General features: G+C 42.4%; 2 long non-coding RNA genes across 3 annotated transcripts in view; one reads left to right on the top strand and one right to left on the bottom strand.

Annotated features, from left to right (window-relative positions):
- Positions 1-19,040, bottom strand: part of LOC146438766 (uncharacterized) — a 32,001-nt gene extending 12,961 nt beyond the window's left edge. The window contains exons 1-2 of one of the 2 annotated variants that reach the window (XR_014851921.1): positions 18,698-19,040; positions 17,855-17,943 (exon numbers count right to left, since the gene is read on the bottom strand). This is a non-coding gene — a long non-coding RNA (uncharacterized LOC146438766). The remainder of the gene's footprint in view (positions 1-17,854; positions 17,944-18,697) is intronic. The other variant, XR_014851922.1, reaches the window with a different exon arrangement.
- On the top strand, positions 3,195-4,889 carry LOC146438767 (uncharacterized). The gene is made up of 2 exons (XR_014851923.1): positions 3,195-4,294; positions 4,431-4,889. It is a non-coding gene; the product is annotated as an uncharacterized LOC146438767 (long non-coding RNA).
- Positions 19,041-24,399: the final 5,359 nt, after the last annotated feature.

The raw sequence follows: 24,399 nt of genomic DNA, 5'->3' as shown, positions 1-24,399 counted from the left end.
GTGTATGTACTTGTGTGTTTTCCTTCATGCTCCTTAAGTAAAGGGTATTGGCTCCATTAACAGTGATTGCTTTCTACAAGGAAGAACCATGTTTCTCCTTGCTTTTTTTCCAAAAATAGGGATCTCAAAGAGCACTTAAAGCAAAAGGGTTACACAGAATGACACAATTCACACAATAATTTAGGTCAGAAGGGACCTGTGCACTCTATTCCAACACCCTGCTCAGAGCAGAAAGCTGCTTCAGAGGTCATTGAGCCAATGGTTTAGTACAGCTGAGTTCTGAATATTTCCAAGGCTGGATGCTCCACAGTCTCACTGTTTGTTTTCACACGTTATCTCCTCCATTTTAAGTTTTCTCTCCAAGTATCTAGCTGGAGTTTCCCTTTTTTTTTTCACCTTGTCACAGTTGCCTCCTGTCCTGCTGTTTTGCATCTCAGTAAGAGCCTGGCTCAGCCTTCTCCTTACCTCCTTATTAAAAAGTGGATCCCAGCAACCAGGGCTGCTCCTGGCAAGGCTGAGCAGGGGGAGCTGTCTCAGCTCCAGTTTGTGGAGCTTCCTCATGTACTGGGAGCCCAGAGTTGGACACAGACTGCCAGATGTGGCCTGATCAATACCAAATGGACAGAAATGACAAATTGTTCCTTTTAAGATTGTTGCATGGTCCAAAACATTATTCCATATACAAATAAACACATAGAGTCCTTTTAATTACTTAACATACCTATGAAGGTTTCTAAAGAAGAAAATAAAGTGGCCTTATTTACTGGCTTCCCCAGTTTGTGCTGTTATATCCTTTTTTTCATAACAGGAACAAGGTGTTCTGTGATTAAAAACTAATTAGCAGTGGAGATTATGATCAAAATAATTTAAGTTTTTGTTCTTTGCCAACAAAGTGCGGCAAATTGAACACTGAAGTTGGAAGAATAGCAATGGATGTGGAAGAAAGGTAGGTTTGCATGCTTGGCTTTATCATTGCATGGTCTTCCCTAAATTCAGGCATATATGAAATGGAGATAAAGGTAGGTGGTTTTTTTGCTGACTTTTAATCATGGGAATATTAAAGTTCACTGTTAATATTTTCCACTAAGGGCAATGTAACCATTAACACTTGAAATTGTCAGCCTTTACCAGCAAAATGCTGTCAGTGTAAGGATCAGAACCTCTTCTTAAAGGGCGTTAGTTTATTGCCTCATTTAACTGAGGTAGAAGTGAAGATACATCCAGGAATTGTCACCTGTAACTGTTCCTTGATCCTTCTAATGACAGCAAATCTCACCAATCTCCTGCTGTCAAACCTTTCAAGTTTGGAAGCCTAAAACAAGGCATGTAATTCCAAAGGCATGAGCACTGCAAATGGGAGAGAGTCAGGGAGTAAATATCATAGCCACAGCTGTCAGTGCTGATTGATGGGATTGCCTTGGATCCAGCTGTCCCTATTAAAAGAGACATCATTAAAGAATATGGGCAGATAAAATGCATACTAATTTAAGCTTCCCAGAGAGTCTTCAGATGTGCTGGGGGGAAAATTCAGTGCACTACAATAGGTTTGCAAATCTCTACCTACCCTCAGTACAGCACTGTTCTGGTCTTCTGTATTGCAGCAAACACTTGTCTTTTTTCTGTGTGTTTCTTAGTGCTTTCACAGCTACATCAAGCCTGATGCCATTGCACAGGCATAGAGAGACTGAATGCTGCACACTAGGAAAGGATTTCTGATTGCAAAGCCCATAGGTACAATGCAAAGTTGTGTGAGCTTCTGTTTCAAACCTCATGTATCAGAAAAAAAGATTAAATGTGAGAAGAACTTTACTATGATAGAAATGGTTTAAATTTTTGTAGCAAAAGAAGATAGTTCACAAGGGAAGCTCCAAATTCAAATTAATTTCAATCTGACCATGAAAGACTGATGGAGGGCTTCTGATCTTGCAGGAATGGTCCAGGGAAAAGGCATGGCACAGTCACATCTTGTTTTCATGTTTGGTTTGAGAGGCATCACTGGAAATTACCCTCGTCAGTCTGATAGGATTCCTGTGGCTGACAAAAAGGGGAACAATTCAATACTATAAAGTATTTATGCATCCCCAAAGCACATTTACAGATGTCCTTGGCAACATCAATTTCCAGCCTGTTAATAGCTTTAAAAGCTAAAAGCAAAACTGTAGACCTTTTCTAGGCACTAAACAGCAGAAAATGCTGACAGACAAGTAGTGAGTAGGCAGATCCCTCTCTGCCCACCTCTGATAACAATCAAGGTGCTGTATTGTGCATTAGCTTCAGGGAATGGATTAGCCCTTTTGGCAGCCCACTATAAAGCACTTTGCAGTAATCTCATTTCGAGATCTCAAAGGCATGAATCATCCAGGTCAAGTTTAAATAGAGCTTTGAGAGCCAGATTTCTATCTTGCTTATACCATGAATAGAGAGCTATTGCTGGTAGAGCCAGGGTTGTTACACAAACACGTTATCATCAGTGTGCAGGTAATCAGAAATGGGCCCTAAGGGTGAAAAATTGGTGTGCTAGTCAAAATTAGCTGAGGGAGGAAGTGTGGCTTTCTATATATAACAGTAAAGGAGCAACTACTTATAATATTGAATGAGGAAAATTGTTACAATAAAGTGAGTGGTCCAATTTCAACTAATTATTCAAGGCATTTACTGGAGAGGTTCCTACTTCTCTGCTGAGTTCACTGGACCTCTTTTCTGATCAAACTGCAAGCATTTTACCAGCAGACATGAACACATGCATCCTCCTAGCACATAAATCCACAACCACCTGGCTTGGGATGAGACCTTACCTCTGCCCACTTCTTGCTAATATGAGAAAGAGTTGGCAGATAGAAAAGGTGGCAGGAAAGGTGGCAGACAGTGGGTTGTCAAATTGCTTTATCTAGCCAATGTCCTTCTCTAAACCTACATCTGAGGGACCCCAGGAAGAGTTGAAGTGACATTGGGGAGCTGTTCTTAAGGGGCCTTATTCGCCTTGTAGGCAGCATCTTTGTCATTTTCCTCATTTGTCAGCTCTGTCAGTACACTGCAGGCTGCATTTTCAGGAGGTGTACATTTTTCAGTTTTGCATCACTTAAATGGAATCTGTTACATTGAGCTGTTTCTCAGACGTAAATATTTAGGGCTGAAAGACCCAACTGCTTCAGCCTCCTCAGACCTGCTCTAGGTGTCAGGACATATGTTAATACATTTTTGAGGCAGCTGACTCTATGGCCTCTCTCCCTTATCATCTCTACCCTTCCATTCAAGTTGTTTGCATTTTTCCCGTTTGTAGGTGCCTGGCAAGTGGAGCAGATTTATTCCACTGCTAATGCCAGGATTTCCTGAAGAGTTGCACAACTTTTCCTCTGCAAACTGCTCACTTAACCTGTCCACCCCTTTCTGAAAGTTTGCTTTGGAACAAATGTGCTTAAAAGCTGCCTGGATCTCAGGAGCTTCAAATGGTGAGGATGTAGCCAGTGTCCAGAAATCTAAAATTGAGCAAGACACTGCTCTGTCCAGTGACCTGGAAAAAAAGCAGCGTGGCTCAGAGGAGCTTGCAGGGGTCAGGTAGTCTATGTCCTGCCTAGCAGCAAGCTCAGCTCTTCCTATAACATTTCTGACAAAAGTGAATCTACCCTGTTCTTGAAAAATATTCTGAGGGGGGAAATTTTACTACCTCGTGAAACAAACAGCTCATGTATGTACTTGCTGTTCTCAGTAGCCTATTGATAGGTAACAGCCCTGAGAAGCTGGACTGGTCTGAACCCACAGGATCCCCAATGTGACTCATCTCTTGCCATGCAGACAGGTTTTGTCTGTGCTGGAATATTCTTTTTTTGAAGATATATGGGTCTGGCTTCATATGTCAAGTATATCCCCTGAATTTGACAGCAATATGAAGAGGCTCCCCCAGTGATTCTGAGCCCAAAACACTTGCAAGGCAAACTTCTGGAAGGTGAATTTCTGCAACTACCAGTCAACCCCAGACTTCCAAGATTGTTAGACATCTGGCTGCAAGGTGGGGAGCCTGTCAGTGCTGTGAAGTGCATTTTCTAGGCTCTGCCATGGGTAGTGCAGGCAAGGTAGTGGAAGGGCAGGGGCATTTACCTTGCAAGGCTGAATCAAACCAGCGTGCTCCTGCTAAATATGCAAATTACTGAATGCATATTCATAGAACCACGGAATCATTGAGGTTGGAAAAGACCTCCAAGATGATCAAGCACAACCTTCATGTGGAGGGGAAAAGGTCCCATTAAAAATTGCTAGCTAGCCTTTGAGAACCACCTTCCCACCATGTGTTCATCAGGTATGCTAATCCTTTCCCCTCAGAGAGTCTGACAGGTGCTTTTGCATGGATTTGCTGGGTCACAACACAGATGCCAGATTCTTTTAGGTCATTCTACAGTATTTCTAAGAGTATTTCTGTTTGTGTTTTCTTGCAGCAAGCCTCTCTGTGGCCAGACTTCTTGAAAGATTGCTAGACAAGAGCCTTTCTGCAGGTGGGGTTTTTTTTAAGAAGTGATCTAAGAAGTGGGGGAAAGTACTGAACTTTGTGTGTGTGTACAGCTTTGTGATAGCACACCCCTCAGTGTCTGCAATATAATTGGCTTTCATTATGATTAAATGCTGTTCTGCCAAAGAAAGAAGCTGCCTACACACAGACATTCTGGGGAGCAGCCCATTGAGGGTTCACAGCTCTCAGGGTCACTCCCAAGAACTTCAGAGGACTTAGGCCTTTTTGGTTTGTCTGTTTTACAGCCACAACACAAATATTTACATTCTACACATCCTCTGATGCTTCTGTTAATGTCTTCATAGTGACTGACAATGTTTTTTGCAAAAGTTAAAAGGAGAGCTATAGCAAAAGCTTTTGCCTCTGGAAATAAACATTGCTGCAAGCAGTGCTGCTACTCAGCTGCCATTCAAGCCCAGGGTTATGAGGAGTGCTTGCAGAGAAATGCACCCTGAATGCAAAGCACTTTCTTTTCTGCTTACACTTTGTTCCCTCTCTCAACACTTGGAATTTAAATGCTTCAATCCGTGACCAGGTTCTTCTTTGTTTTGCTGGAAAATTTTAATCTTCCCCCCAGAAGCCTACAACGTCTACAAAACCACAAGTGCTTTCTTTACAAAAGATGGGAGGCAAAGCTATTCTGTCTGGTGCTTGGGCACGAGGAAGCACAAACAAATACTGCTCAATTACACAAAATGAATTGAATGTGAAGGCAGGAGACATCTTAGCAGAGTGCAGACAACTCAGGATGGAGACACGACTCTCTTTACAATGCAATTGTCACAAGATGTTCTCTCTCCACAGACAGGGAAAGAGATGCAGCTGTCAGGCAGGCTCACCTTCATCCTCACTACCTTCATCCCCAGCACCAGAAAACATACCATTAAAATATACACATACACCTGCTCTTCAGCAAAGGAAATCTGTTTGTGCTAATTTATTTAAGATCTCTTTTAAGAAATTCAGCTCCTTTCTGGAGGATATTGAGGATGTCCAGCATCTCACAAAACATGAGCAAGCAGTAGCTGGGTGTATTGGTTTGAAAACAAACCAGTGAGAGATCACAAGTCAAGACTGAAATTAAAAAATAAGTGAAATAATACAAGGAAAAGCACTGACAAAGTCAGATACAACCTAACACCCTGTTAGGGTGGTAGTAGCAGTCCAACTGAAGTAGTCCAGTTGAAGCGGTGATCCTGTGAAGGTCTAGTCTCCAGCTGAAGATCCAGTAGTAGCTCTGGTCCTCTGGGAACCCAGTAGACAGGGCTAGCTCAGGCAGTTCCAAGGCCAGGTTATATCCAAGTGGGAACACCTGGCTTCTCCCTCCTGGGCAGAGCATCCCACAATGGGATGAGATAAGTCCATGAGTCACACGGTGGGTCCCTGATGGCCCATTGTCTGTCATCCGGAGTGGGTGATAGCAGCTAATGGCCCACAGCTGGTGGTAATAGAATACTTAACTACATCAATATTGCAACCTAGGACATTATCCACCCCTTATTCTATTACCATCTACACAGTTCTCACTTAAGATAAGGTCTCCTTGTGGGACACAATGGGTTTCCCCATCTGCCTGCATCACCCACCAAGTATAACCAGGTCCTTGGGCAAAAACAACCCCACGGATGGGCTTGCCTTTGCCTGAGGTGGGACTAATCCAAACAGTCTTTCCTAAAAAACCTCTTATGTGTACCACAGGGACTTTATCTCCATCCACTGTGTGCAAAGGTTCGGACTCGGCAGGACCTGCTCGATTGACAGAACCCCTTGTGTTAACCATCCAGGTGGCCTTTGCTAAGTTCAGTTCCCAATTTTTGAAGGTTCCCCCACCAAGTGCCTTCAAAGTTGTCTTCAGTAGTCCGTTGCACCGTTCAACTTTCCCGGCAGCTGGTGCATGATAGGGGATGTGGTATATCCATTCAATTCCATGTTCTCTAGCCCAGGTGCTTATGAGGCCATTCTTGAAATGGGTTCCATTGTCAGACTCGATTCTCTCAGGGGTACCATGTCTCCACAGGACTTGCTTTTCCAGACCCAAGATGGTGTTCCGGGCAGTAGCATGAGGCACAGGGTAGGTCTCTAACCATCCCGTGGTTGCTTCCACCATGGTCAGCACGTAGCGCTTTCCTTGGCGGGTTTGGGGAAGTGTGATATAGTCAGCTTGCCATACTTCCCCATACCTGTACTTTGACCATCGTCCACCATACCACAGAGGCTTCACCCGCTTGGCCTGTTTGATTGCAGCGCAAGTCTCACAGCTGTGGATGACCTGTGAGATGTTGTCCATGGTCAAGTCCACCCCTCGGTCACGAGCCCACCTGTATGTCGCATCTCTCCCTTGATGACCAGAGGCATCATGGGCCCAACGAGCTAGAAATAACTCTCCTTTGTGCTGCCAGTCCAGATCCACCTGTGACACTTCCACCTTGGCAGCTCGGTCCACCTGCTCGTTGTTACGATGCTCTTCATTAGCCCGACTCTTAGGTACATGTGCATCCACATGTCGAACTTTCACAGTCAGCTTTTCTGCCCGGGCGGCGATGTCCTGCCAAATCTCAGCGGCCCAGATGGGTTTTCCTCTGCGCTGCCAGTTAGCCTTTCTCCAGCGATCTAACCATCCCCATAGCGCGTTGGCTACCATCCAGGAGTCAGTGTAGAGATAGAGCCTTGGCCATTTCTCTTGTTCGGCAATATCCAAAGCCAGTTGGATGGCTTTAAGCTCTGCGACCTGACTCGATCCACCTTGTCCCTCGGTAGCCTGTACAGCTTGTCGTGTGGGGCTCCATACTGCAGCTTTCCATTTCCGATCTGCGCCTACAATTCGGCAGGACCCATCGGTGAAGAGGGCATAGCGTCTTTCGCTCTCCGGCAGCTCGTTATACGGGGGTGCTTCCTCGGCACGTGCTACTTGCTCCTCTGCTTCTTCTGAAGATAATTTAAATGTCTCACCTTCAGGCCAGTTTGTTATGATTTCCAGAATCCCAGGGCGATTCGGGTTTCCAATACGGGCGCGCTGTGTGATGAGGGCAATCCATTTGCTCCACGTGGCATCAGTGGCATGGTGGGTAGAGGGAACCCTTCCCTTGAACATCCACCCCAGCACTGGCAGTCGGGGTGCAAGAAGAAGTTGTGTTTCTGTGCCAATTACCTCTGAGGCGGCTTGGACTCCTTCGTAAGCTGCCAAGATTTCTTTCTCGGTGGGAGTGTAGTTGACTTCAGACCCTCTGTAACTTCGACTCCAGAATCCCAGTGGTCGACCTCGGGTCTCGCCAGGCACCTTCTGCCAAAGGCTCCAGGACAGACCATGGCTCTCGGCTGCAGAGTAAAGCACATTCTTTACCTCTGGTCCTGTCCTGACTGGGCCAAGGGCTACCGCATGAGCGATCTCCTGTTTGATCTGGGTGAAGGCTTGCTGCTGTTCAGGGCCCCAGTGGAAATCGTTCTTCTTGCGGGTTATGAGGTAGAGAGGACTCACGATCTGGCTGTACTCAGGGATGTGCATTCTCCAAAAGCCTATGGCGCCTAGGAAGGCTTGTGTCTCCTTCTTGTTGGTTGGTGGAGACATCGCGGTGATCTTATTGATGACCTCAGAAGGAATCTGACGCCGTCCATCTTGCCACTTTACTCCCAGGAACTGGATCTCTCGGGCAGGTCCCTTGACTTTGCTCTTCTTGATGGCGAAACCGGCTTCCAGGAGAATTTTGATGATTTTCTCACCTTTCCCAAATACTTCCGTTGCTGTGTCCCCCCACACAATGATGTCATCAATATACTGCAGATGTTCTGGAGCCTCACCCTTTTCCAGTGCAGCCTGGATCAGTCCATGGCAGATGGTGGGACTGTGCTTCCACCCCTGGGGCAGTCGGTTCCAGGTGTACTGCACACCTCTCCAGGTGAAAGCAAACTGAGGCCTGCACTCTGCTGCCAGAGGAATGGAGAAAAAGGCATTGGCAATATCAATGGTCACATACCACTTTGCTGCCTTGGATTCCAGCTCATACTGAAGTTCCAACATGTCCGGTACAGCAGCACTCAGTGGTGGTGTGACTTCATTCAGGCCACGGTAATCCACCGTCAGTCTCCATTCTTCACTGGACTTACGCACCGGCCATATAGGGCTGTTAAAGGGTGAGTGAGCCTTGCTAACCACCCCTTGGCTCTCCAGATCCCGAATCATCTTATGGATGGGGGCCACAGAGTCTCTGTCAGTGCGGTATTGCCGGCGGTGCACTGTTGCTGTAGCAATTGGTACCTGCTGTTCTTCAATTCTCAGTAGTCCTACAGCAGACGGGTTATCTGAGAGACCGGGCAGGGTACTCAGTTGTCTTATGTCTTCCGTCTCTACGGCTGCTATCCCAAAAGCCCAGCGATGTCCCTTCGGGTCCTTGAAATATCCACTCCTGAGATAATCTATGCCGAGGATGCATGGGGCGTCTGGACCAGTCACAATGGGGTGTTTCTGCCACTCGTTCCCAGTTAAACTCACTTCAGCTTCCAGTACAGTCAGCTGCTGGGATCCTCCTGTCACCCCAGAAATAGAAATGGATTCGGTCCCCACATACCTGGATGGCATCAGGGTGCACTGAGCACCGGTGTCAACCAAAGCCGTGTATCTTTGTGGGTCAGACGTGCCAGGCCATCGGATCCACACAGTCCAATAGATCCGGTTATCCCTTTCCTCTACCTGGCTAGAGGCAGGGCTCCTCTAATCCTGTTTTTGGTGCATGATGTTCTTCTCCTGTAAATGTGTTCCTGAGGTCCCTTCAAGAGGATCAGTCATATTATCACTTCCATTCTGTCTGGAGTTCTGTCCACAAGAGACTGGGGCAGTGTTGTACCTAGATGAGCCTCCTGAAGTGGATGTTTCTTTTTTCAATTCACGTACCCGGGCTGCTAAGGTGGAGGTGGGTTTCCTATCCCACTTTCTCATGTCTTCCCCATGCTCCTGCAGGAAAAACCAGAGGTCACGTCGTGGAGTTTGTCCTCTTTCCTTGGCTGGGGGACGTCTGCTCCTGATGGCAGAGACTCGGGTTGGTTTCGGTGTGGCATGGAAAAATCCTTCTTTGAGCTCTTTCCTTAGTTTCTGATTCTCTTCAATCAAGCTCCGGACTTGCTCGGCCAGGTTTGTTTCCACTGATGAAACCTGGGTGCGTAGTGGGGCGGTGACAGTGTCCTCATAAATTCTCAGTTTGTTTGCTAACACGCCCACCTGGTCTTCGCCTTCCCTCCACTGCAGTGTTGCCAGGTAACGAGAGTATATCTCTGGTCCGAGCCGCGCGAATCTTAGCCACATTTGTGAAGTGCACTGGACATTATCTGGGCTCTTGGGGAATCTCTCGTTGTCCGAGAAAATGATCTCTAGCACAGCCAATTCCCTCAGGCATCGGATACCTTGTTCTATTGTGTTCCATTTTCTTTGGTGCATCTGGAGGTCTTCTTTGCAGAGGTATCTGTCCCGTACACTCGCCAGCAATCGCCGCCAGAGGCTGAGAGTTTCCTGGGTTTTCCCAATTCCCTGGTCAATGACCACATCCTGGGACAGGGATCCCAGTTGCCTGGCCTCACTTCCGTCCAGAATGGTGTCATTAGCGGCGGCATCCCAGATGCGGAGCAGCCAGGTTAAGATGGACTCATTTGCCTGCCGGGTGAATTCCCTCCGTAGGTCCCGCAGCTCCCCCAGGGATAGAGAGCGAGTGATGATCTCCGGCTCTGTCTCTTCTGCTGGGTGAGATGGTCCTGCCGCATCATCATCAGTCGCTGTGCGGACTGATTTGCTCTTGGATTTCTTTTTCTGGACGGGGGCAACTGCTACAGGCTTCGGCTGTTCTGATTTGCTTTGTTTCTCCTCAAGAAGACAAAATAATGTTCTGATCTTCAGCATGAGGTACACGGTGCTGGTCAAAGAGAACAGAACTGACAAAAACATTATGCCATCCCTAGCATCCAGAGAGAACTCAATATTGTCAAGGACGGCTGTGCCTGACCTGAAATGTTGGAAGAAACCGCTCTCTCCTCCTAACCCCAGAGGCTGGGTGCGATTGCTGAGGAGGTCCCAGACGAAGCAGCTCAGGTTAGGCCAGGCAGACAAAGTCGAGTATATATAACGAATGGTGTTCATCGCCTCACAGGTAACCATGCCATAGGCATAATAAACCAATAGAGCAATTCTCATGCCGTTCCCTGGTCGCAACAGGAGCAATATGACAGGCAGATAGTATCCCATTTGAGGAAAAATATAGAGAGCGAGATACAGTACCCATATAGATAAGCTGAGCATCATGGTGCTAGGATTTCTGAGTTTCCCCAGGTTGTGCCCCACGTTGGGCACCAAAATATGTATTGGTTTGAAAACAAACCAGTGAGAGATCACAAGTCAAGACTGAAATTAAAAAAATAAGTGAAATAATACAAGGAAAAGCACTGACAAAGTCAGATACAACCTAACACCCTGTTAGGGTGGTAGTAGCAGTCCAACTGAAGTAGTCCAGTTGAAGCGGTGATCCTGTGAAGGTCTAGTCTCCAGCTGAAGATCCAGTAGTAGCTCTGGTCCTCTGGGAACCCAGTAGACAGGGCTAGCTCAGGCAGTTCCAAGGCCAGGTTATATCCAAGTGGGAACACCTGGCTCCTCCCTCCTCAGCAGAGCATCTCACAATGGGATGAGATAAGTCCATGAGTCACACGGTGGGTCCCTGATGGCCCATTGCCTGTCATGCGGGGTGGGTCGTTAGCAAGTGATAATAGCTAACGGATGGCCCATTGTCTGTCATCCGGAGTGGGTGATAGCAGCTAATGGCCCACAGCTGGTGGTAATAGAATACTTAACTACATCAATATTGCAACCTAGGACACTGGGTGATTGTTGCTAGCTGTTCATATGAAAGCTTGCACCCATGAAAGGGGCAGAGAAGCAAACAGATCAGGAGAAAATACTGAGGAGGTAAGATGAAGATGTCAGGAAGAACAGGTATGGTTGGACCATGAAAATGACTGCAAGCACTCAGGGTAGATTTCAGAACCCCAGCTAAATAAATCACTGACAAGCTGATGTCCCTGTCTGAACAAGGTGTTTAAAAGCCTGTTAAAGTTAATGGAGGTTATAGGGCTGTGCAGCTGGACAGACAGAGGTGTTGAGGGAAAGTATTTACCCTGCAGCTTCTCTGCCATAAAAGGCTGATGGGTCTTATTCTGAGCCATCTCACCTGGAAGTTGAATCCTTGCCATGTATTTCATTCTCCTTCTCCTCCCTTTTCAGTTTGCATTTGATACAGTTTAATAAGTACAAAGCTGAAATGGATTGGAGGCCTAAAAAGACAAATTCTGCCATCAGTTGACTACACCACTACATCACCAACTTTTGCATTTGCAGACTACATGTCCTTTTTGTTTACAATCTGTAAGTTGTGTTGTGACTCAAGAGTATTTTCCATATACAACATTCCACTGGAAAAAATTGTTTTTCCCCAGCCTGTTTGGTTACTTGCCTGTAACTAAGCATCTACACTTGTATTTTGTAACCAACTGTACATCATTGTTCAATGTGACCCATAATGAGAAACACTGCTTAGGCATTTCGGGTGAGGAGAATGGATCTGCTCAGTACCCAAAATTAGGCCTAGATTAGGTGAATGCTTGCTTTGCTTACCAGAAATAAAGTGTTATAGAGTCCTGGAAGATGTGTCCCTCACCAGAAAATGCTCTCCATGTAGTTGCAATAGCCTGTTACGCATCACAAGATTGGTGTTTCCTCTCAGTCTTCTCTAGCCTAAACAACTGCATTTCTTTCACCTGGCCCTGACAAGCCATGCTTCTTTGGGCTCTGATTATTCTTGTCACTCTCTGATTTGTATGCCAATGCTCCCATCTTTCTGTAATTATTGTATTCTGGATGCGAGGCAGGATTACTGCTGAGACAGTGCCAAAGCTGGAGGGAAGGTGGGGATTGCTTCACATCTTGTTTAAAACCCACCTGCTTCTACATGCCAGGAGGAGGTAGGTAGATACAGTGCAGCTGTGTGACACTGCAAACTCTTCAATTTGCTGATCTGAACATTTTCTCCAAAACTTAATTTCCATCCAGTGGTTTTCCACCTTTTATTTTTGCAGCTGACCATTCCTACCTCTTCACCGGTCCTTGCCGAATTGCATCCTGTTTGTTTCAGACTGCCCCTCCAGCTGATGAATTTTAATTCTACACTTGTAGAATTTGCAACTCACATTAAACTTCAGATTGTATACAAATTTCATAAGGAGCACTCTCATCTCTCGTATGAGTCATTAATGGAAATATTGAGAAATGCCAGAAATGGGATGGATTTTTGCAGGAAGCCATAGGACATCCTTCTAGTTTGACAGTGAACACTGATAGCTCTTGGCATTAGGTTTTCAGGCAATTGTATATAGCTTCTAACAATTTCAGCTAAAGCAGTCATTTAGGAAAAAAACCTCTAGGAGAGTATTCAGGCTGCTTCAAAACCCTTACTGTCAGACAGCAAAATGCCTCCTATTTACCCCAATGCTACTCAGGAGAGCAGTCAGGGACTTTTTGCTATTACTGGCAGTAGTAGCTTAGGAAACTGAGCCTGGGAACCCCTCATCTACAGGATATTCCTCAAATTGATTTTAAAAAAAAAGTCAAATTAGTATGTTTTCACAGTCTTTCAAGTGAAAATACAGCATGCCACATCTAATTCTTTTGAGTGTTTTGGATCCATTCTATCATAAAATGCATTATTTGGCATCAGCTGGCCTTGAGAAATTCATGTTGCTGTTCCTGGCTTTTTAGGGGCTTGCAAAATAGTTTTTTGTTGCAATGTTTTGAGTGTTAGAGCTAACTCAACAAGGTTAATGTTCTGACATTTCTGCCTTCCTACTCCACTGTTTTTTTTTTTTAAAATGGATGTGCCACATCCTCCTTCCAAGGTTTCTGTTTTCACCTGTCCCCCAGAATTCTCAAAAGCAATACTTGTGAACTACTTGAGATTGCACCACTCAGTTCTCGATGCACGTCAGACTGAGTTCCACTGGGTCAGTCTGAGCCAGGAAATCCTATTTAGAGAAATGCAGTGTAATTTAAGCTGTAAATAAGTTCTGGAGGCCATCTATTGCAATCCCAGCTCACAGGGCCAACTTGAACTTACCTAAGTATTTTCTGCTTTTTTTTTTCTACTTTTTTTTGTTATTCAAGCTAATGTTCTCTCCTTTTTATTACTGAGGTTAGAAGTGGAAGTCATTAGACTACAGGGAAGACAAAACAAAACAGAATACCAGAAACTTGTGCATTACCTTCCTAGTCTCACAGAGTGATGAACCAGGTCCTTTCATTTTCTTTTGAAGACTGTGTTCATTGTATATTTCCCTGTTTCTGTCTGCATATTTGTCAAAGAAGGAAATCGAGTAGCTGTTGGTTTTGTACTGGGTTTGTATGGCCAGGTTGGGGCAGCAGGGAAGGCACAGAGCTGGATTCTGTGAGAAGCTGACAGAAGCTTCCCCAGTGTCCACAGAACCAATGCCAGCCAGCTCCAAGATGGAAGAGTGACCCACCCTGCAGCAGTTCATGGGCACTGCTGCCTGGGTGATGGACTCACACTGGAGAAGCTCATGGAGAAGTGTCTCCCATTGGAAGGACCTCAGGGTGGAGCAGGGGAACAGCTCCTGTCCCTGAGCAGAGCAGGAACAAGGTGTGATGAACTGACCATAACCCCCATTCCCTGTCTCTGTGCACTTCTGGGGGGAGGAGGTAGAGCTGGGAATGAGAGAGGGTTGAGGGGAAGTTGGTTTAAGGTTTTATTTTATTTCTCATTATCCTGCTCTGATCTTGTCATTAATAGATTCAATTAATATCACTAATTCAAGTCTGTTTTGCCTGTGATGGTATCTGAGTGATCTCTCCCAGTCCTTATCTCAACCCATGAACTTTTCGTTATATTTTCTCTGCCCCATAAGGTTACAGAGGGGAGAGATGGAGTGACTTTGGTGGGTGCTTGGAATCCAGCCAGGGTTAACAGACTACACCTCTACATAATCCAGTAACTATCTCACATTCCTCCTGACTAACTTGAGCTAGCAAGATATCTTTTCATGACGTTCACAGATTAAAAGTGTTTAGAAGTGAAGCTAAACTATTTTTATAGTGGTCATTCCTATTTCACTCCATATTTGTTTCTTGAAGGAAAAACTATTGAACAATTCACATTCTCTTCAATGCAAAGAGAGCTGCCACTTCCCTTACTTACTTCATTAGGAACATTGCTGCTTGTTCTTGCTAATTTTTTCCCTTTCTACATTATTACTCAATGCAGTCCTCAAAAATGTGTCAAGAACGTGCCTCTCAAAAAAAGGTCTGACCACAAAACTCAATTTTTAACTGGGGTAGCTTTAAAACCAGAAATGACTTTCAATATCTATATTTGGTTTCGCTGCACTGCTAGCTCTTAATCTGTTCAAATCTACAGTGTGGAGGTCATTTTCCCAGAATGCTGAAAACAAAAAAACCCTCTGTTTCTCCCTTTCATCAGACAAGAGTTATTCCCAGGCCTATCACCTTCTGATACAAACACTATAATAGCAAATCTTATTTCTATTAACCTCTTGAATATGGTAGAAAAGAGTGTTACAGTGTAGGATTTGGAAGCTCTTCCTCAGGTTTATTCTCTTTCAGAAGGAAATCAATGTAATTTCTAACGATTTGATTTTGAATGAAGTCTCTGGGCATCAACTTCATTAATGGAAAGTATTATCACTGGCATTGATTTCTGCCTGGGAAAGAAGGCTGGCACACAACCTGCAGTGCTCTGGCTGTCTCCTGGGAATGGCACCACTCTGACCTGAAAGCAGCTGATACACACACCCAGAGGAGCTAGTTAACACTTCTGCTGGCATGGGGCTGAACCAGCTGACATGAGCCACTGGCAAAAGTCTCAGAGCTGGATTTTGAAGTACATTTACGTGTCTAAGTGTTTGTGCAAATGTTGATGTTTATTTGGTTATGGTTTCAAAAACCCAGAGAATATGTCTAGAATAATCACTGTGATGTTCTAGTGAGTTTAAAGTAAACTAGCACACACAGCTAGGATTTTGAGTCCTGGAAATAATAGAGTTGTGTTAGAATTCACTTGTTAAAACTTCTTTTAAGAATGTTGCTTCTTGGGGAGTATTTTTTAAAAAATGTGAACTAGGACTTGACACATCTCTGAAATATTGAATGTTTGCAAATGCATAAAAGAGCCCTGCCTGTTCAGGAGATGTGGCATGTTAGTGTGCTTCAAATACCTCTTACTTCAACATAATCATGTGTTCAGTGACACATTTTCATGTCTCACAGAAAAAACATAAAAGCTTTTCCATTTAAACAAATCTCTTTCTGTTACATGGGCATTCAAAGTAATTTACCTGTACATCCATAAAGCAAGTGCAATAAATACATTTGTCTTGTATTTGAATTCAGCTCTACAGAATAATTTTCTCTTTTCAGCAAAGCAAAAATATGAAGGATGAATAAAAGTGAATGTTGCAATATTACATTGTGGCGAATTCATTCAATTCAATTTTCTAAGGGAAAATATTGTGACATCAATATTCAACTCCATGCCTCGGAGTGCTATCCTTGGAGTGCTATTCTATACAAGTCATATATAGAATTGTATTTTTTTTTCCTGTAAAAGATGAAAATGCAGCTACATTCAAATCTTAATAATTATTCATGACACTACTTTTTTCCCCTCTTCTTTCTTCTTTTTCCTTCTTACTTATTTCTTCCTTCACTCATCTCCTCTCTTATCCCTTCTCCTCTCTCAATCTTTTTTTTTCTAAGAGAGAAAGTAAACAGGATTTTGATAACTGCCAGTAAAACGTGGAATAAAGGGAAGAAAATTCACAGAAAAAGGTAATTTTCAAATGGTTATATATGTCAAAGATCAACAGGAAAGACTGCAGTTTGGAAAACACACAGACAGCAGAGCAAGTGGGTGGCTTCAAAGTGATGATACTCTGCTTGTTGAATAAATGCACAAAATTGCACATAAACAGGTAAAAGCCTCATGTATTTGTTCTTTATTCCATGGCTACTTTTTCACTACTTCCTATTAGTCAAAAGGTAGAATATTTTGGCTACAAGGCTTCATATACTCCAATTTTTAATGTTAATAAAAGCATCAAACAAAGTTACATGAAATAAGTGTTAAAGCATTAAAACCCAATACTCATTAGTGTTGAGGAAAGCTCAGTTACAGACATCCATAGCTGAGTGAATATACCTGAATGCACCATCATGGTCCTGTTTGTGAAAATGAGCACTCAATACCACTGCATGCAAATGAATCCAATGTTTTACTCAAAACTCTGCAAATCATATCAACTGATTGCCCACTATTGTTAGGTTATCCCTACTATTTCTGAGAATATAGTCCAGTTTGGAATAAGCAGCTGTAAAAATCTTAAGACTTCAGGAACTAAGCTGGAGTGCCATGCTCTCACCAAACATACGATTAGAGAAATGAAACTTTGCAAAAATATCTGACAAACTCTATTGAGGCTTTGGCAAAGAAAATATTGGCTCTGTCAGATATCTCCACTATGAGGAAAGTGGGACAGTTTCTGCAGCTGAGGAAGCCTTTGGAAAGCCCTTTAAAAATGAGGCCAAATTCTTCAGCTACAAAACAGGTGCAGTGCTCACTGATTTTAGAGTGTTGCTCATGTTGTGCCATGAAAGTGCCATGATCAAAATAAAAAAAAATAGATTAGCTCTTTTGTCTAATAGTACAAGAACATCAATTGGTGCTTGTGTATGTGTGTGTGTACAATGATGCAAACTTTTAAGCTGTTCAACTGACTGTTCAATATAGCTTTTAATACTTTTCATTGTTTGATTTCATCCTTCAGCTTTCTACCTTATGCTGTGCCATGCCTCAAGCTTCATAGAGCTGGCAATGAAGTTTTGGAGGAAGAGGAATCTGGGTCTGTGATTCAGCTTCTGCTTTCCAAAACAGCAGTTTTGTGCCTCAGAATAAGGCAAAGGATTATCTGCACAAAGATTTCCAACTTTTTTCTAAAGAAACTCTTACATGTTTTCAGAAGTCAGACATTAATGATACCATACGATTCTGAATTTGTGGGAATTGTTTTCTATTCCATGTGGTTATAATGTAGATTGTGTGTGTTGCCATTCAGGGTACATATATATACATACTCATCCTGATCCTGAAAGAATAGAGAGCTCAAGCATTTTTTTCCTCTCAGGAACACTAGGTTTTTCATTACTGTTTGGATTTGGATATTAGTCCTAAAGCCTTTTCCTAGCCAATAGTCTCCTGGAGTTTCTAGTCTATTGTTGGATTGCTGAGATGCTTTTTTACTTACCTGTGGCAGACACTTCTCATTTGAATGGCTTGTCAGCTCTGGTTGCTGGCACTAGTGACATCCTTGATGAGTGCAGAGAATGCCACAGTCTACATAAAAATATTTTGGAAAAATTGATACATATGAAAGACGTTTTTGTAGTTTTATAGAAGTTACAAGATTTTTTTAAATTAAAAGAAATTAAACAAACCAACCAACCAAAAACCCACCCACCCAAAAAAACCTCCAACCCCAATATTGGAATAGGTGTATTAATGTATTATAATATAATAGTTTGATAAATAAACTGAAATGTGTAGTTATTTGTTTTCCAATATACATATAAAAAAATTTTCTTTTGAGACTTTGATATAGGTCATTACAAATGAGATGCTGAAAGAAGTCCCAATCAAATAAAACTACCAGGCTGGTAAAGTGTCTATCTCCTGTGTTGCTGAGGTTCAATGATGTGCTCTCCCATCTACCTCTCATCTACACAAGCTGTTATTTAGGAATAGCTATTGCCTTTTAAATTAATGAATTTCGTCTTTATTAGCAGCTATCAAATTTAACCAAGTCCTTGTTAATCACTGAAACATCAAGCTTTCCACTTAGCAAAGGGTAACAATAACTCAGACAAAACCACACCAGAACAAGATGAAAAGTAGCTGGTGCAAGCTCAGGTATGTCTGAATCACAGAACATTTTGTATCAGGGCTGTTTTAAAACCCACCAACAGCAGGTAAGTGCATGTCTAAGTCCTGATATAGTTTATCTCCTCGACAGTCTGGCCTGCTTCTCACATCTTATTTTTACATTTGCTTTTTGTAAGAGTTTACCTCCAGCCCAAGGTCCTGCCCTCACCTTCAAGAGACTCCAGGCAGCATTCATCAGACCAGCTGTAAACTCCTACATCTGAGTGAGTCATCACAGGCTCACTGTACTGTCAGGGAAGAGAAATAGGTTCTTGGTGACAGAAATCTCATCCTGAGGTCAGTGCCTGAAATAGAGCAGAAAAATTTTGCCCAGCAGTGCTTATTTCTTTTTGTGGACTATATTTGGTAAGATGAATTCCACCCGCGCACAACTGAACTTCTGCAGCAAAGGGAAAAAGTTGTCTGCAGACTCTAAACACCAGCTGAATTATTACAGAAGACACCCTACTGCAAATATTTCCCCTGCTGGGACTGACTAAATGAACAGACAAGTGACAAACATACTACAAGAGCTAATGAATGTTGGATGCGAATGTACAGGACATGGCCATGTAGAGGGAGATAAGAGCCCAACTGCTTTTCCCAATTTGGTAATCTGCCACGCAGCTCTTACTTTATCTAAGCATGAGTGTACTCCTGCTCAATGTAAAGGCTATATTTAATAAGCCTGTGACATCGGCATCCTACTCCTCTTCTCAGAACAATTAAAATATTTCATATTAAATCGGTGCATATGTTGTTCCTGGTTATGTCTGAGATCACTTCGTACTCCATATGATCTGAAAATAACTGCTTGGGACATTACAACTGCTGATTTTTGGTACAGATTCCTGCTGAGGATAGAGAATTTTCACATGAAATCTCTTGCTGTTAGAATTTGGTTCTCCATCAAGTCTAGCAGAGAGTGTTTTCTGACTTTTGTGGCGATAAAAATGTGGTTTGTGATTATTTTTCTCTATACTATCACTTGACAGGAAGAGATGGATGTTTCTGGGTCTCCTCAGTGGAATATTAAAAGCCAGTGCACAGGGAATTTCCTTCTTTATCTAAACAGCTTCTGGCTACAAAATAGGATATTACTATTCTTTGCACATCAACTAGGGGCCTTTTTTAAAAGTATACTGCTGTTTATGAAAACATGTCTGTCAATTTAATAATTAGGCAGATATCAGCTTTCATTCAGTGGATCAGAAATAATGCACTGATTATCTAATGCTATATTTTTTTCAGACTGATTGAAACACTGCAGTTGACTCCAAGCTTTCTGATTTCTTTGCCATTAATACAATTTTCGGGGGTTTTTTTAATTGTTTTTGTGCTTAGGTGTTTATTACCATTGTTGTGCAATATATGCCAGTGCTAGGAATTATTTGTCTTTTTATGACCACCAGTCTAAGTGGTTTTGGATGAACGAGAATCATGACAATTAGTAGATTGTTAATTGATTACAATAAGGTATTCAGTATAATAGGGTATTTCAGATTTAACTGACTCTCTTCTAATTCAAAGTGAGAATACAGGACATAAATTTCACTGACTTAAAAAAGTTACTTTGACTTGTGTTGCAAATGAGGGGTTTGGGCCACCTAAAGAATCACCATCAAAGTGATTAATAAAAAGAAAATTTTAATAGGAATTTAACAGACCTCGATGACAAAGTTCACTTTGTTACTCTATATAGATGAAGCCTGGATAGGAAAATCAGATTGGAGTCAGTTTGGAATTATTTACATTGAGACCAGCAATGTGAAAGGGTAAGAGTGCAAAGGATACAAATACACAAAGACAAGGGTGCAAAAGAATTTAGAAGCACTTAATCATTGATTAATTTACCTTTTCTTTTTTTTAAAAAAAAACGTGTTTCAATATAATTTTCTACATTATAACAGTGACATAATTATAGAGTCACAATAATTCCATTCACACTGGAATTAATTCACATGCATGCACACAGGCAAGGAGATGTATATATCATCTATATCTATATATATCTATATCATCTATATCTATATATCTATATCTATATCTAATCTATATCTATATCTATCTGTGCTTATACATCTATACCTCAATATATAAATATATCAATCAAAATCTCACCTTCATTTCAGTGAAACCCATCAAATTCCTTTGTGTTTCACATCAGACATGGGTTGCCCTTGAGGAATGTCCTGTGTGGTATCAGCCTAAATCTTGTCATCAGTAATTGTCTTTCAAATATGGCCAGCTGAAGGGTTTGTGAGCTCCAAGAGGTTTCCCACCCAGAGTGAGGTGCTGGTGCAACCTCTGCCCAGGAGAGCTCTAAGGGCCTCACTTAGGACAGTTCTTTATAAGGTCTTGAGAAGATTGGTTTTAATCATCTGTAAAATCTCTGTGCTCAGGTTGGTAGTTACTGGAGTTTACAATACGTTTGGAATTTGTTTCCAAAACTCCAACAGCAGTAGTAAAACGGATAAAAAAACCTGGATGCTAGAGCAAACCAAGCAGTAAGATCTCACTTCTAATTCTTCAAAAAGTTTTCCAGGCTTGCCAGAGTAAGGCCAACATTTGATGGGAGAAGGGCTGTTGTAGAGCAAGCACTCAACATTTGGTGAAATTTGACTTGCATGCATCTCTTGGTCTACCATTTCCTCCTCTAAGCCCATCTTGGGTTGACTACCATTTTTAATACTATTTTATGTCATCTCATGTCTTCCATGCACAACTCAGAGTTCAGCTACTTGACTCCACACTCAGCTCTCTCTACTCAGGAACTCCTCTTGTGGGTGCCTGACTAGTTATAATAATCTCAGCAAAATTAGTGGCTTATAAAATGGTCAACAGTTTGTGTATAAGAAACTATTATGGTTTCACCATGGTGTTTTCATCCTATGATGTCCTCTTGATTTGTGAAGACATGGAGTGGCAGAATCTACTCAGATAAAACTTGCAAGTTTTCTTGCCTGAGAATAACAGAAATTTTCAAATTTTTTTCCAGATTTCAGTGAGCACACAAACCTCCATCAGCTGCATCTCTTCTAATTGCTGAACTTCAATCAAATACATTCTAGATGTCCAACAATTAAAGCATTAAGCTGAGTTTAATGTCTAATTGGAGAGAGTTTTCTTGGCAAGTACAAAGGGGCACTGCCTTCAGTCATGTTAGCTTTCAGTAATGGAGACAGGTAAACTAATCCTTTCTTTCCAGCCAGACTACTCTGAAAATAGGCCAGGTCCCACTGGGAACAAAAGATGTTCCTAGAAAAGTCTGTAATTAGCCAACTTCAACTGCTCTACACAAATGTCTCGTTAAAACTCCACTATGATCAAGCCTGCTGATGCATAAGACAGACATAAACACCTCAGCTGAAAGCTGTATTTTCTATGACTCATTCTCTGAAGCAAATTTTGCAGAGACTGATTATCTCTTTAATCCAAACATGTAGCCATTCTTCTTCATTGATAACCCAGTCAAACACCCATTGCAGCTAACAGAATATTTTGCAACAGTTTAGAAGGATCCAATAATTTGGATCAGGGCCTGAGAAAGGCTCATGCAGGACCTGCAGAAAAATTCTTCATAACAATTAGTTCATTCATCTGTGATGTGGGCACTGCTTGCAGCTGGGCCTGGTCCCTGACTCAGAGTCAGTGCTAAGTAGATTTTTGGTCAAAGTTTATATTTATATGCTGATGTTAAGTCTCATATTTCAGAAAGTAAGGTTAAAGTGATGAAGCATGAGAGAAAGAAGAGCACACATGGTAATTAGGTCAAATTTTTTCTAATTTATTCACAGAGTTCAGAATTGTCTGCCTTTTTGCAATACAGCTGTCTTCAAGTGAAAGTCAAATTATCTCTTCTGAAATGAAGATTACAGTGATTAAGCACTAAAATCCTAATTTTTGACACTGATCCCTGGTTTTACATTTCCCACCACACAAAAACCCATCCACTGAAAGAAATAATGGTTTTTGCTGTGCACAAGACCACAAGGTAGCCCTGGTTAGCTTGCTGCTTCTGTGTGATTCACTGTGAGATTGCAAAATCAATTTTCCCCTTTTAAAAGTGATGGTGTCAACTCCTGACAGTAGCTTGTATCTAGGTTATGTGTCTTTCAGCAGGAAAAGGGAGGCAAAACAGTGATCTGCCTCCCTGAACTTTGACTAAATAAGCATCAAGGCTGAAGAAAGTTTGTTTTCCAATAGAGAAGTCCTTGAAGGCCAATGACAAGCAGTTAAGTGAGAAATGGCTTGCTCATACTATATTTTTTCCTAACTGACTCAGCACTTCTTTGGAAAGAATCTTGACCTTGTTAAAATGAACTGGGGGAGATGGGAGAGAAAAGTAAAGCCTGTAGCTGAAAATCTGAAGTTTTACTTTAAGATATTCCCCAAGAAAACTTACAATTTTGATGTCAGTTAAGATAATCAAAAGAAATTTCAAGAGAAGAGTTGCATCTGCAGTCAAAAAGGGGCAGAGAAAGGGTCATGCTTATGAAACTTTATTTTGCATAGGAAACAATTCCACATTTTATTTTTAATACAGTTTTTTCTATGCTATCTCTAGGCTTTTTCTTCCAGGGATTTACCAGAGAGTTTTGATGTTCAAGGCTTGTTTTGAAGCTCTCTGTGCTGCAGTTTTCTGTTACAGATCCTGAGGACTGACAGATGCTCTGATTCTTCTTGGTGCAGTGCCAGCAGTGGCAGCAGGTAGTGAACTACCCTGCATGCTGCCAGCCCAGATGGCATGTCCACACATTAATTGGTTCTCAAGAGTCAGTCCTCCTGAGTCCACCCATTTGTTGCTTTCATTGACTACTGCCTTGTCTCATTAATCAGTGTTTGCTTCTGCAAACTTCCATAAAGCCAGTCTGCAGACCTGTAGCAAGTAAAACTAGAGATATGGCTTTGTGTAGCGTTGAAGTTCAAAACTTAATGGTCTGCAAAATAAGGATGACTTCCTAACTTTTACAGTTAGCACACTAGAGAGTAAAATTGTTGTCTCAGAAAATGATCACAACTCATTGAGGAGCTAGAACCTGAACCACTGACAGAGAGACTTGGGTTTCTCCTCCCAGAGGTGTTCTCTCTCTCCATCCTCACTGTGCAGATTGAGCTCTTGCCATAATATCTTAATTTGAAGTTTGATAACGTGTCCCTTTTCTCTAGAAATATGGGGGGAAAGGAGCAGTACTGGTCATTTCACTCTTCAGACAAAAGTAGGAAGAGCTATGAATTAGATGTATCAGTTCATTTTCAGTGACTTTTTTGCTTTAAATGCATCCAATTTAAAGCAATTCTCATTATCTGTTTTAAACTGTAAAGCACCTGCTGGAAGTCCTTCAGATATTCTGGGCTTTTATTTTTCTTTATGGTCATTGATTATCTCAAGACACACCTATTTCCCTACCTCAGTTTTTTTCATATGTTTCTAAATAAGCCACTTTTATGCTTGCAGATATTGATCCTACCTGCTAGACATTTGCTTTTGGTTTTGACTGAATTAGCCTGATTTCTTTTACAGGTGGGATCTTGGTCAAACTTTGGACAAATAACTTATGCACAATAATAAATACAGAGATGAAATAATAAGCAAATAAGGAATATTTCTTTTTTATTTCTAGAGCTTGTTTTAGGGCTAGAAACAGGCTCTGCCTTCCCTCCAAGACACCCAGCTGCAGCACTGCTGTGAGGGCAGCAAGAACCCAAAGGGCAGCACAACATTTTTTCTTTGGCTCCCTCACCCTAGAAGGTCTCTCCCTCTCCCACAGGGCTGTTTCTCCCCTGCTGCAGTGTCCATCAGCTGTGCTGCTCCTTCTGGGACTGTGAGGTCTGGGGAAAATCACTTGAATTGCCGCCGCTGTGATTAAT

Source organism: Lichenostomus cassidix, chromosome 4 (assembly GCF_008360975.1).
Source record: "Lichenostomus cassidix isolate B80296 chromosome 4, HeHo_3.0, whole genome shotgun sequence".
NCBI lineage: Eukaryota > Metazoa > Chordata > Aves > Passeriformes > Meliphagidae > Lichenostomus > Lichenostomus cassidix.
This window is presented reverse-complemented; position numbering and strand designations above follow the sequence as displayed.